The 13,311-nt window shown below is 41.7% G+C and overlaps 1 pseudogene; it reads left to right on the top strand.

Moving 5' to 3' along the window:
* The first annotated feature begins 950 nt into the window (after window positions 1-950).
* Window positions 951-1,104, top strand: LOC136386535 (U1 spliceosomal RNA; annotated as a pseudogene).
* Window positions 1,105-13,311: the final 12,207 nt, after the last annotated feature.

Raw genomic sequence — 13,311 nt, 5'->3', positions numbered from 1 at the left:
CAATATCTTGCAAAGATGAACATTCATCTACTGTATAACCCAGCAATTTTCCTGATAAGCATATACCCAAAAGAAACTTTTGTACACATCTACCATTGCTACCACCAGCATCACAAGGTGTGTACAAGAATGTTTACAGAATCTCATATATAGTTGTAAAATCCTGAAAACTACCAGCAGAAAAATGGATAAATAGTAACATATACATGACTGAACAGCAGATGCATGCAATAATAAGTATGAATGTTAGAAGTACAATTTTGAAAAGAAAACCTAATCCTTTTTTTTTTTTTTCTTAGCAAAGGAGAGAGAAACAGGGATAGACAGGAAGGGAGAGAGATGAGAAGCATCAATTTGTAGCTGTGGCACCTAAGTTGTTTATTGATTGCTTTCTCATATGTGCCTTCCCTGGAGGGGGGGTTGCTCCAGCTGAGCCAGTGACCCTCTGCTCCAGCCAGCAACCTTTGGGCTCAAGCCAATGATGTTGGGCCATGTTTATGATCCCACGCTCAAGCCAGCAACCTTGCATTCAAGCTGGTGAGGCCACACTCAAACTGGATGAGCCCATGCCAAAGCCTACAACCTCGGTGTTTTGAACCTGCATTCTCAACACCCTGGGTCGATGTTCTATTCACTGTACCACCGCTTGGTCAAGCAAAAAAAAAAAAAAAAAAAATCCAAAAAACTAATCCTTAAGTGGCATGTTGTGAGATAATGTCTTGGTATAATAACTGATTTTTCTGTCATTCTTGACAATTCCTTTTATTTGAACCACACAACCCTTCCCCATTTAAACAAGATGAGAAGTATGAATCATTCCATGCTTCTTGCCCCAGAGAATGGGAACATATAGCAGAATGCTGAGGAACAGATTAAAATTCTTTTAGTGCCATCAGTTTGGTTTTAAATGTCAAAAGCAGATCTCTAAAAAAAATCAAGAAGTATATTTTATACTTACCTGACAGGGAAGATACCATGATCGCGAAGGTGGTTTTCCTTGGGAGAGGTTTCTCCATTGCATTCTGGATGTGTTGACCTCTGCGATTTCCCCAAATGTGGGAAACTCAATAGCATAGTGGGGGACTGTGTTCATGCTCTCCCCTGCATAAAAATAAAAAAATAATAAATGAATAAATAAAAGAAGTACATTAATTTTGAAAAAGATGAAGAACATTATTGAAAACATCATCAACCACAATGAAAGCTTATAATTAATAATGACTAGCTAAAACCATCCCTTTTAAAATGAAGAACAAAAAACCATGTCCATGATCACTGCTATATTTCAATATTGTAATTGCAGTTCTGGGAATTACAGAGACAAGAAGGAAGTGTAGGATGGGAAAAAAAGGAAGTTGACTTTCTGAATAAGTAATGTTAGTTTGTATGTTAGGATGAAGCCTCCATCAGCCTGAGTAACCTCACTGAGGCACCATCCCTGCCAATCCATATAGAACACTTGGTGTGAGTGAGAAATAAATTTTGTTGTTTTGAGCTACTGAGATTTGGGAGTTGTTTATTGCAACTTATCTAAACTGGCACTGGTGTCTTTTTTTTTTTAAAGGGACAGAGAGAGAGTCAGAGAGAGGGATACACAGGGACAGACAGACAGGAATGGAGAGAGATGAGAAGTATCAATTATCAGTTTTTCATTGCAAGACCTTATTGTTCATTGATTGCTTTCTCATATGTGCCTTGACCGTGGACCTTCAACAGACCAAGTAACCCCTTGCTCGAGCCAGTGACCTTGGGTCCAAGCTGGTGAGCTTTTCCTCAAACCAGATGAGCCCGTGCTCAAGCTGGCGACCTCGGAGTCTCAAACCTGGGTCCTCTGCATCCCAGTCAAATGCTCTATCCACTGTGCCACTGCCTGGTCAGGCGTCACTGGTGTCTTCAATTCAATCTATACTCCTTTATATCTAAGCTAAATAGAGGTACATTGCTCACATTCTTATATGCCTGAAATAATTTTAATACGTATTTTAAAACAAATAGAGGCCCTGGCCAGCTGTCTCAGTTGATAGAACCTTGGCCCCACATATGGACATCCTGGGTTCAATTCTTGGTCAGGGTACATAAGAGAAGCAACTACCTGCTTTTTTCCCCATCCCTCTTCCCCTTCTCTCTCTCTTCCCCTCTCGCAGCCAGTGGCTAGAATAGTTCGAGTATTGGCCCAGCTGCTGAGGATGGCTTGGTTGGTTGGAGAGCATCAGCCTCAAACACTAAAAATAGCTCAGTTGATTCAAGCATTGGCCCCAGATGGTGGTTGTTGGATGGATCCTGGTCGGGGCACATGCAGATGTCTGTCTCACTATCTCACCTCTTATCACTTAAAAAAATTTAAAATAGAATGCAGGAAAATACAGATTTCCCTAACCTGGAGACTACACAATGTTATTTCAGTCCAGTAAAGAGTCAGAGAAGGGTACAGTAATGTTAAACAAGGTGGATATGTTAGTGGCAGGTATGAGATTTTCTCTCTTCCTTGTCAGAGGAAAAACAGTATGATTAAAAAAAAAAGACTGGTTTAAAAGACTGGAAATTAAATAGCATACAGAGGAGAAAGGCAGCTGAAATGGACTGGACTGAGATGGCCTTCCACATCCAGAAACTTTCTCATTGGATAGAATCTCCAAGTTTCTCTAGCTTTGCCCTATTATCCAATAGGGGGGTGCAGAAGGGCTGAGAGATGCTGATGGTCTCTTAAGTATATCATGGCTGAGTGCTGGCCGGTTGGCTCAGTTGTAGAGCATTGGCGCAGCATGTGAAAGTCATGGGTTCAACTCCCAGTAAAGGCACACAGGAGAAGTGACCATCTGCTTATCCACCCCTGTACCTCCTCCCTCCCTCCCTCCCTCTCTCTCTCTCTCTCTCTCTCTCTCTCTCTCTCTCTCTCTCTCCTCCCACAGTCATGGCTTATTTGAGCAAGTTGGCCTCAGGTACTGAGGATGGCACTATGGCCTCACCTTCAGGTGCTAAAATAGCTCAGTTGCCGAGCAATGGAGCAATAGCCCCAAATGGGTAGAACATCGCCCCTCCAGTGGCTTGCCAGGGGAATCCAAGTTGGGGAACATGTGGGAGTCTGTCACTCTGCCTCACACTTAATAAAAACCGAAAAACATCCCACAACTGAGAGATAGAAGAGATAGAGTGGGTGGATGGACTTACAGAGCCTAGTGGCCATGGGAGACTGGGAGTCAGGTCCCAATGTAAATAATTGCTTGTTACCAAAGGTGAGTCAAGTTCCCCCTCTGAGGACATCTGCACAATGATCTGATGACCATCCAGATTAAGGAGTTTTCCAAAATATCATTATTCTACATGGGCCTTTGAACATATACTGCTCACAAACATTAGAGGATATTTCAAAATGAATATGAAGCAATAAAAAAAGCATTTGATTTTTTTATTAAATGAGAATATCAGAAAAGCAAACAAGTCAAAGAAAGTTGTTTAATTATGCAAATGAGATGCAAACTCAATTATCGTGATTGAGTATACAGTGACATATCAAATGCTTCTCTTTTTTATCGCTTCATACTCATTTTGAAATATCTCTTAATTTTTGTGAGCACTATATTTGCCACCCAAAGAGAAAAGAGGGATATGTAAAAATCTTTAATCATCTGATTTAAATTTGATTTGGCTAAGAAAATTTTATAATAAGGATAACTGAATTAAATTCTTCACCTTCAAGCTGAATTGGGTCTCAAAATGAAGGCCAAATATTTACAAAGTTAAAAGTAAGTGCAATTATTTGCTGACCTGTATTTTTTGTTGAATCAAATACTCCTTCAAAGAGCTGGTTGGACATTATTATTAAATTGACATTCCAAGAGGAAAAACTCTGTGGAATAGATTATATTTGGGTCAAAGAACAATCAGGAGTTTAATTTCCCAACATGGTTTATTTGAGATGCCTAATAAACCCCAAAGTACAGGAAGATGGATATCAATAAAAAGGTTTAGAGAAGATATGTACATTTTGTGATTCTCAGATATGATGGACATTTAAAATTAGGGATCTGGGAATTAGATTAGAGAGTAAATATAGATCAAGAAAAGAATAGGTATATGACATGAATTCTAAGGCATCCCACTATTTAGAGATTACGAAGAGCTTTTTATTCCAACAAAAGAGACAAAAAGAGCAAATGAAGTAGTGCAATAAAACAGCACAGGGTGATTTCCTTGCTGCCAAATAAAGGTTCAAGCAGGAGGTGACAAACAATGTCAAATAGTACAAGAGAAAAGATAGGGACTGAATGATATCCACTGGATTTGGTAATGTGGACATAGTAGATGACTTTGCAAGTTCAATCCTGTGAGTGTTGCAAGTGAGATAATTGTACAACCATCCAAATCTGGGGCAGATGCTCTTCGTATCCTTATGTGGTCTTTCCAAAACAGTCTTGCTGATGGCACATAAGAAACTCCTTGGTAAAGAGGTTACTCCTTCTACATTTCACCTTACAGAGTCATGGAGAAAATGAGCAAATTAAAAGACCTAACAAGTCAAAAATGAGATTTGTTTATCTTCATTTCATGTACATTTACAAATTCATTAATTTATGTTCTGTAAAATGCACACACGTGTATGCGTGCATTAGTGTGTTTAAGACCCACAATCTCTTACCTAAAGTTCTTTTGGTCAGATGTAATTTCAAAGCCAAAACATTCAGACATCAGAAAGATAAGGAATTGGATGGTGTTTATTTTATGTAATTCTGCCACCAGGGAATCAAACACAAGAACACTTTTGCAGTTTTTATAAAAATTTTCACTCTGTGATAAATAAAGACTCTATATAGTCTCACACTCCTTTAAGTTTATATGCCAAAGAATTATGTACCAAAACTTCTAAGAAAATGATTTCAGCTTTAGAAACTTTTGAGTTTCAGGTTTGTAGTCTTATATTAGGATTCAGTGGAAATGTTTTCTAGAACAGTTTGTATAGCATTGATGTATGTCCCTGAGGTGAATGTCAAGAATGAGTAGTAATCTTTGGGGTAAATATATATATATATATATATATATATATATATATATATATATATATATATATATATATATATATATATATATATATATATATATATCGGCATTTGGTGAGTACTACAGCATAGGACATTTAACCCAAGCAACATACAGATTCATGTCATAAGAAAATAAATAAGGCCTGACCGGGTGGTTGCTCAGTGGATAGAGCATGGGACTGGGATGCAGAGGACTCAGGTTCGAAACCCCAAGGTTGCTGGCTTGAGCACGGGCTCACTGGCTTGAGTGCGGGATCACTGGCTTAAGCATAGGACCATAGACATGACCCCATGGTTGCTGGCTTGAGCCCAAAGGTTGCTGGCTTGAAGCCTAAGGTTGCTGGCTTGAGCAAGGGGTCACTTGCTCTACTGCAGCCCCCCAGTCAAGGCACATATGAGAAAGCAATCAATGAACAACTAAGGAGCCACAACAAAGAATTGATGCTTCTCATCTCTCTCCCTTCCTGTCTGTCCTTATCTGTCCCTCTCTCTGTCTCTGTCACAAAAAATAAAAGAAAAAAAGAAGTATATGATTTATAATTTCAAATGTTATATGAATGTAAAGGTGATATGAAAATCATATAAAACACAAATTTTGAGGGTGCTTTAAAAATTAAAACAAAAATTAATTAAAATAAGAACATTACTAAAAATGCTGATAAGGAAGATAAAGGGAGTGGATGGAGAGAAAGAGCCTTTCCCTGAAAACTTCAGTAAAATAAAGACAACTTTATAAATAATTAGTAAATGTTTATTTTTTACTTATACAGTAAATGTTGCATGAGATACCCCCAGACACCCCTCTAAAGAAAAACTGCTATGGCTCCTTTGGAGACTATAACTAATGGGATAGAATATTCATTATCCTATAAATTGATCAAACTAGAGCTTTCCAGAGCATAATGGTTAGAAAAAACCTAGTCATAAGAAAGCCAGTGCCAATCTTTATATAAGTAATTCTTTTAAGCTATTCATGCCCTTCAAGTAAATCAGTCATAAAGTAAAGCTAAAATAACCTGTTCTTGTACTTTTAACCTGTTTTTCCAACTTCTAAAAGTGATTTTCCACTCAAAAGTGATTAGTCATCCCTACTCTCAGTGAGATTCCACTGGTGCAGACAAGATGCCTAGTTTACTAACCAAGGCCGAGTAGAGGGAAAGTACACAGAGATTTATGATAGCTTTTGAAATAACGGTTCAAGTAACTTAGTCTCAGTTTTATGTGTTGCCCTGGGAATGGTTGTGAGAAGGATGAGACTCGAAGGGGAGGAATGAGAGCCTTTATTTCCAAAATGAAATACCCATATACATGCTTGAAATGAAATGAAATTGTTAGGGGAACTCAAAAGTTAGGAATTTAGCTTCAGGAAAAGTAGCTTTTAGTTATAATCAATAGGGCTTAGGAAATACTTAATTCACCTGCTGTTCTTTTTGTGTGTGTGTGTGTTGTGGCAGAGACAGAGAGAGTCAGAGAGAGGGACAGATAGGGACAGACAGGGAAAGAGATGAGAAACATCAATTCTTCACTGTGGTTCCTTAGTTGTTCATTGACTGCTCTCTCATATGTTCCTTTAAGGGGGGGGGGCTACAGCAGACCGAGTACCCCTTGCTCGAGGTAGCGACCTTGGGCTCAAGCTGGTGAGCTTTGCTCAAACCAGGTGAGCCCGCGCTCAAGCTGGTGACCTCGGGGTCTCGAACCTAGGTCCTCCACATCCAAATCCGAGGCTTTATCCACTGCACCACTGCCTGGTCAGGCCAAGGCCTGATCAGGCACCTGCTGTTCTTTCTTAATGACTTCCTGGCCTTCCCCTTTGAAATGCGGTGAGGGACCTGAAGATTGGGGGTTTTAATCACAACAGTTGTTTGTAAAAGCCTAGCTACAGAATTTCTTGTGAAGAGTTAGGTCCCATAAATAACTAGAAACTTAGTTCACCAATCTTAAATCTTTACTTTGTCTCCAAGAAGAATAGGGAGTCTCTTTTGCCGATAATTCCTGGAGGCAGATGGTCTCAACGGGACTAGGCCTTGGCTGCTCCTAAGAGACACCAGACCACAGCTGCCTTGAGGATACTACCACGGACAACTGATGGACCCATGCTAATTGGACCTTTGTTAACATCAGAAAAACTTTCTGGGGAGACATTCCTCCCAGAATGTCTAAACCCCACCTCTTTCCTAGTGTTGGATGACTAACTGCATGGACTTTGCACCTTGTGCCATTATTAACAGCCCCTGAACTCTATAAAAAGAGTCAGCACCGTGAAAGTGCAAGGCAGGATTTGATGCATTTCTAGGCTCCCTGCTTTCTAAGCTTGCTGGCAATCTCAATAAATGACACTTTCATACCACTCGGACCCGGATTCTGTCACTCAGAGGTGATGGGCAACTTGAACCCTAGCTTGTTCCGGGAACAAAGTGAAATGAAACAACATGAAATGAAGCCATCACAAATAGAAAACACAAGCCAGAGAGGTGTGTCACTGAGACATTAGAACCTGTGGTGACAGGATGTCATTCCTATGTCTTCCTCTCATTCTCCTCATGTTTACTATCGTCTTAATCATTTCACTTGGGCTGGAGCCTCTTCACAGGCACAGTTGTTGAGAGTCCCATGAGTCATGGTTGAGCCAGGGAAACTGCAGGAGTCTCGGGGTGCCAGGCAGAAGGCAGGGCTGTGAGCACTTTAAGTTTCAGGACAGCCTGTGTGTGAATGAGCCCCACTGGACATCAGTGCGCTGCTTTTAAAGAAATAATTTCACATAGACATTTTCCTCAAAAGAAGGTATGGAAATGCCATTCTAAAAACTAAAAAGAGGCCACACAGTTTGAGAAGTATTTTCACCAACAATATGCCATACAGCAATGACCTATTTTAAAGTGCTAAACTGAATTGTATCTGCAGGTGGGTATTGACAGATGAGAGAGAGCTTCTGAAAGGACATTTGTGTGGTCCCTTTGTCACTGTTTTGTATTGTTCTCTCCTATCTCTCAGGATGCAGCACATTTTAGTCATTCATCAAATTATGTGACTGCTTCATGAAAGCAATCTGTCTGAATCACATCTTGCCTTTTCTGGAGAATATCAGGAAAAGAATATATCTAAGAACCATTCTGCAAGAAATACCATTTCCCCCCATGTTTAAAATGCACATTTAAAAAAAAATTGTGGGTCTAAAAATTGGGTGCATCTTATACAGTGGTTGTAGTTTTTTTTTTCCTTGCATTTCCCACTTTTTTGTGCTTGTTTTTGCCCTCATTGTTGTAGATGAATAAAACCTGAGTTCAATAACTTTATGTAATACTTTTTTTTTCAAATTTTGGGCCCCAAAATTAAGGTGCATCTTGTACATAGAAAAATACGGTACTCACTACATAACTTAAGTCTGATAGGTAAGTAGCAGCTGTGGGAAGAATATCACCTCTGCCAGCCTCCTTGGCTCACTAGAATGGCAATGACATCCAGAATGGGTGCTGAGGTGGAAGACGAGGGGACAAGATACAGGAAGAAAGACCTGCCTGCTCTCCCTGAAACTCTCATGACAGACAAGAACCTTTGGCTTGAGGAGACATCCCCCCAATTGATTCTCAACGTTATTCCAAAAGACACCTTCAAGGTTGTCTTTTCTTTAGGTTATATGAGAAATTACCTATGATTCACTTTTGAGTTTCTTGGGAGTCAAGAAATTTAAAGAGATGATAGATAAAAAAACCTGTCAGAAAATGATTGACAGCTTGCTTCCCCGTCTAGTTGAGAGGTGCTGTGGGAAGAGCATGGACCCTGGAGGAGGAGGTGTGCTATGAGAACCTGGCTCGCTTTACATTAGACCCCATCCACTTGGACAAACTCAGCCCTTGCTGAGACTCAGCTTTCTCATCCATAAAGTGGGAGTATTTCCCATACCTGTCTCACAGAATTATTGTGAGAAACACATGAGATAGTATGAGAGAAAGCCTTTTGTACAATGTAAGTCACTACACACTCATTAGAATTTATTTTAAAATTTGTGATACAGAAGGACAAAGATTTTACCAGGATACAGATCAAATCATCTCCTCTCCCTAAATTAAGATATTTAATTAAGAAAGCCATAGGCAGGCATCCCCAAACTACAGCCCGCGGACTGCATGTGGCCACCTGAGGCCATTTATCCAGCCCCCCGCCACACTTCCGGAAGGGGCACCTCTTTCATTGGTGGTCAGTGAAAGGAGCACTGTATGTGGCGGCCCTCCAACGGTCTGAGGGACAGTGAACTGGCCCTCTGTGTAAAAAGTTTGGGGACCCCTGCTAGGGCTTCTTTTGTAACTTTTATATCACAAGCCCAGGATATTATATGCCAACACACTTAACAGGCAAAACTGGAAAGAAAAGAAACAGCTTTTTTTTTTCAATCTTTTTTTTTTTTTTTTTGTATTTTTTCTGAAGCTGGAAACAGGGAGAGACAGTCAGACAGACTCCCGCATGCGCCCGACCGGGATCTACCCGGCACGACGCTCTGCCCACCAGGGGGCGATGCTCTGCCCCTCCGGGGTGTCGCTCTGCGGCGACCAGAGCCACTCTAGCGCCTGGGGCAGAGGCCAAGGAGCCATCCCCAGCGCCCAGGCCATCCCTGCTCCAATGGAGCCTTGGCTGCAGGAGGGGAAGAGAGAGACAGAGAGGAAGGAGGGGGGGCGGTGGAGAAGCAAATGGGCACTTCTCCTATGTACCCAGGTTGGGAATCAAACCCGGGTCCCTCGCACGCCAGGCCGATGCTCTACCACGGAGCCAACCGGCCAGGGCCAGAAACAGCTTTTTGAAAAAAAGTAAAATAAGATAGAATAAAGTAAATTGTGGTGTCTCAGAAAACTACTTGAACTCATTATTTTTATTTCATTTCTAAAATAATGAATGACATTTAATCTAGGCCTTTCTTTCAGAAGTACCTATATCTTGAGAGCATAAATTCATTTCACAAAAGTCATACTCTAATTGTCTAAGACAAAGTGTCTTAAATGATCTCAAATTAAAAATGAACTATCTTTGCTTTGTTGAAAAGAGTGACATTGCAGGACGTGGTCTGTACCTTCAGTTAGTTAAAAAACAAAAATATATACTTTATTATAATACAAATTACCTTAATAAAAAAGTCTCTTAGAAATTGAGGTCTGAGCCAGTGAAATTTCTTGCATGTTTGCCTCTCAGAGGCAACAAAACTTCATAAGAATCTTTTCCTGGCCAAGATCACACAGTAGAGTAAATAGATTTTGCTATTGTGTAATTTTTTTTTTTTTTTTGTATTTTTCTGAAGCTTGGAAACGAGGAGGCAGTCAGACAGACTCCTGCATGCGCCCAACCAGGATCCACCTGGCACGCCACCCGGTGATGCTCTGCCCATCCGGGGGTATCGCTCTGTCGCAACCAGAGCCACTCTAGTGCCTGGGGCAGAGGCCAAGGAGCCATCCCCAGCGCCCGGGCCATCTTTGCTCCAATGGAGCTTCGGCTGCGGGAGGGGAAGAGAGAGACAGAGAAGAAGGAGAGGGGGAGGGGTGGAGAAGCAGATGGGCGCCTCTCCTGTGTGCCCTGGCCGGGAATCGAACCCAGGACTTCTGCACGCCAGGCCGACACTCTACCACTGAGCCAACCAGCCAGGGCTTATTGTGTAGTTTTTCCAGAGACATTAGACATCAAAATATTTCTTTAGGTGCCAAAGAAACTAGTCGATTTGGTCCTTTCAGATAAATCTACCATCAAATATTAAAAAGTAAACCCAGCAAGTTTATTAGTTGTATCTGTTTATTCAAAGTGCTTTGAACATTCTCTAACAGGTAAACCCACAGTAGCAGATATTGTGGAATAGCTACTTAAAAGCTGTTACGGCCCTGGCCGGTTGGCTCAGTGGTAGAGCGCTGGCCTGGAGTGAGGGGGACCCGGGTTCTATTCCCGGCCAGGGCACATAGGAGAAGCGCCCATTTGCTTCTCCACCCCCCCTCCTTCCTCTCTGTCTCTCTCTTCCCCTCCAGCAGCCAAGGCTCCATTGGAGCAAAAATGGCCCCAGCGCTGGGGATGGCTCCTTGGCCTCTGCCCCAGGCGCTAGAGTTGCTCTGGTCGAGGCAGAGCGATGCCCCGGAGGGGCAGAGCATCGCCCCCTGGTGGGCAGAGCGTCGCCCCTGGTGGGTGTGCCGGGTGGATCCCGGTTGGGCGCATGCGGGAGTCTGTCTGACTGTTTCTCCCCGTTTCCAGCTTCAGAAAAATACAAAAAAAAAAAAAAAAGAAAAAAAGAAAAAAGCTGTTACAACCCCTTCTCCCTTGCTTTCTTCTACAAAGAAACTTGAAAGCTAAATTAGTTACTAGCTCATCCTCTCAACCAGAGTGGACAGTTAAGAAGGAATTCTGATGGTCAGTGAGATGTATGTACAGTCCTTCTAAAAGGTGGGGTGGGGAGGAAAACTTTGGCAGGAGAAAGCTTTGCCTCTTCCTCCTGCTTCATGCCTGCAATATAAGCAAAGGATAAAAAGATAGGAAGAGGGAAGGAGCCAGAATTCCCTGATGACATCCTGTAGCACAGGGAACCTCCTGATAGGTTAGCTGATAAAAATGCAGTCCAGAGTGTTTAAACCACTGTTGTCAGGGTTTTTTTATTTTTGGTGTTTTTAGATAACTAGTTTTACAGATATATACATTTTATGAATTCCTCTGAAATATGATGACTGTGTGGCCAGTATCCACGGCCACCATCACAGCCGCTTGGCCCATGAAGGTTCGCATTGGATTCAGACAGACGGTAATGAAACAGCAGAGCCACGGACTGGTGGGCCATTATCTTTAATCCTAGCTTGCACCCAATGGGCAAGTTAAAACACACACTGGGCTCCAAAACCTACTCATTCAGCACTCACAAAGCTACTGACTTATCCGAGTTTTCTAGAATCAAAGGTTTCTAGCTCACTAGCCTTATTCACCTCTGTTCCCCATCTCCTTCTCTCTGCACAAACTCTGTACTAACTGGCTTCTCTTTCAGCACTCCGCCATCTTGGCTGCCTCTCCTCTCCTCCACGTGGCCTTTCTCTGCTCTCCAACCTGCTCTCTGCTCTAATGCTAATCTCAGGAACTGAGAGAGAGCAAGTTCTCGGACTGCCTCACTTTATAGTGTAGAAATCCAAACCTTTAATCCAATATACAAACAAGGAAGTCTCTAATACAAAGTCACTTATCTGAGGCATGATGGGATTGCACCACCCTATATCAAAAAGGGTGGGAAAGGCTTAGTCCTAAAACCAAGCCCCAGGCTACAAGGATCCTGCCTACCCACAGCCCACCCCCAACCACATTAATATAATCATGCCCACCCCAAGCAATCACCTGGGCAACAGGCTTCCACATGGGCAGCACCATCTTTAACAAAGTGAGCATAATATATTTTATCTGCTCAAAAATGCCAAATAAATAGCTTCCAAGAGTAATCTGGCAGTTCATAATAATGCTCTTAAACTTCAGCTGTGGAGGAGAAAACCTGGATAAATCTTAGCTACAGAGAAATGATGCTGGTACTTTTTGGTTCTGTGTTAGTTTCCCCAGTTGGAAGAAAATCTAAGTTAATATGTCAATATGTCTAAATGCAAACTATGGAAAGAACATTTTCCTTCAAATATATCCCACAGGAGATAATACCTACTCTCAAGTAGTTAAAATAACCAGAAAAAAAATTGTCCCCTTTAGTTCTTCATCTTGGGGATACTTGATTGGATGTGTTGGGCAAACACGTTTGTAGTAAGCATGTTTTAGGTTTGCTGGCTTGTTTTGGGACAGTGCCATGTGTGTATAGTCTATGGAAGGCTGCGGTGCTTGCCTTCAGTGCAGCAGATTGCAAATTGCAGATTGCCTTCCTGCTTGGGAGGGGCCACTGTTTGCTGGAGAAGGGTTTTTTTAATTGATTTTAATTTATTGTGTTTACATAGATTCTAATGTTGCCCCGAGTGTGTCCCCTCCCCCATATTTCCCTCAACATCACCCTTGCCCACCCCTCATAGCGCCCTCCCTCCTTCCCTTCAGGTTTATCCCATCCTATCATCCCCTTTCCCTCTGTCCTCTTTTCCTCTGGTCCCTTTGATCCCTCCTCTGTCTCAATTCCATTCCTCAGTTCACATTGTTCCTTGGATTCCTCAAATGAGTGAGGTCATATGATATTTTTCTTTTTCTCCCTGGCTTATTTCACTTAACATAATAGTTTCCATGTCCATCCATGCTGATGCAAAAGTAATATTTCCTTCTTTTTCATGGCCTCATAGTATTCCATTATATA

The sequence above is a fragment of the Saccopteryx leptura genome, chromosome X (genome assembly GCF_036850995.1).
Source record: "Saccopteryx leptura isolate mSacLep1 chromosome X, mSacLep1_pri_phased_curated, whole genome shotgun sequence".
Lineage (NCBI taxonomy): Eukaryota > Metazoa > Chordata > Mammalia > Chiroptera > Emballonuridae > Saccopteryx > Saccopteryx leptura.
Note: the sequence above shows the minus strand (reverse complement) of the source record. Positions and strands in the feature narration are given on the sequence as shown.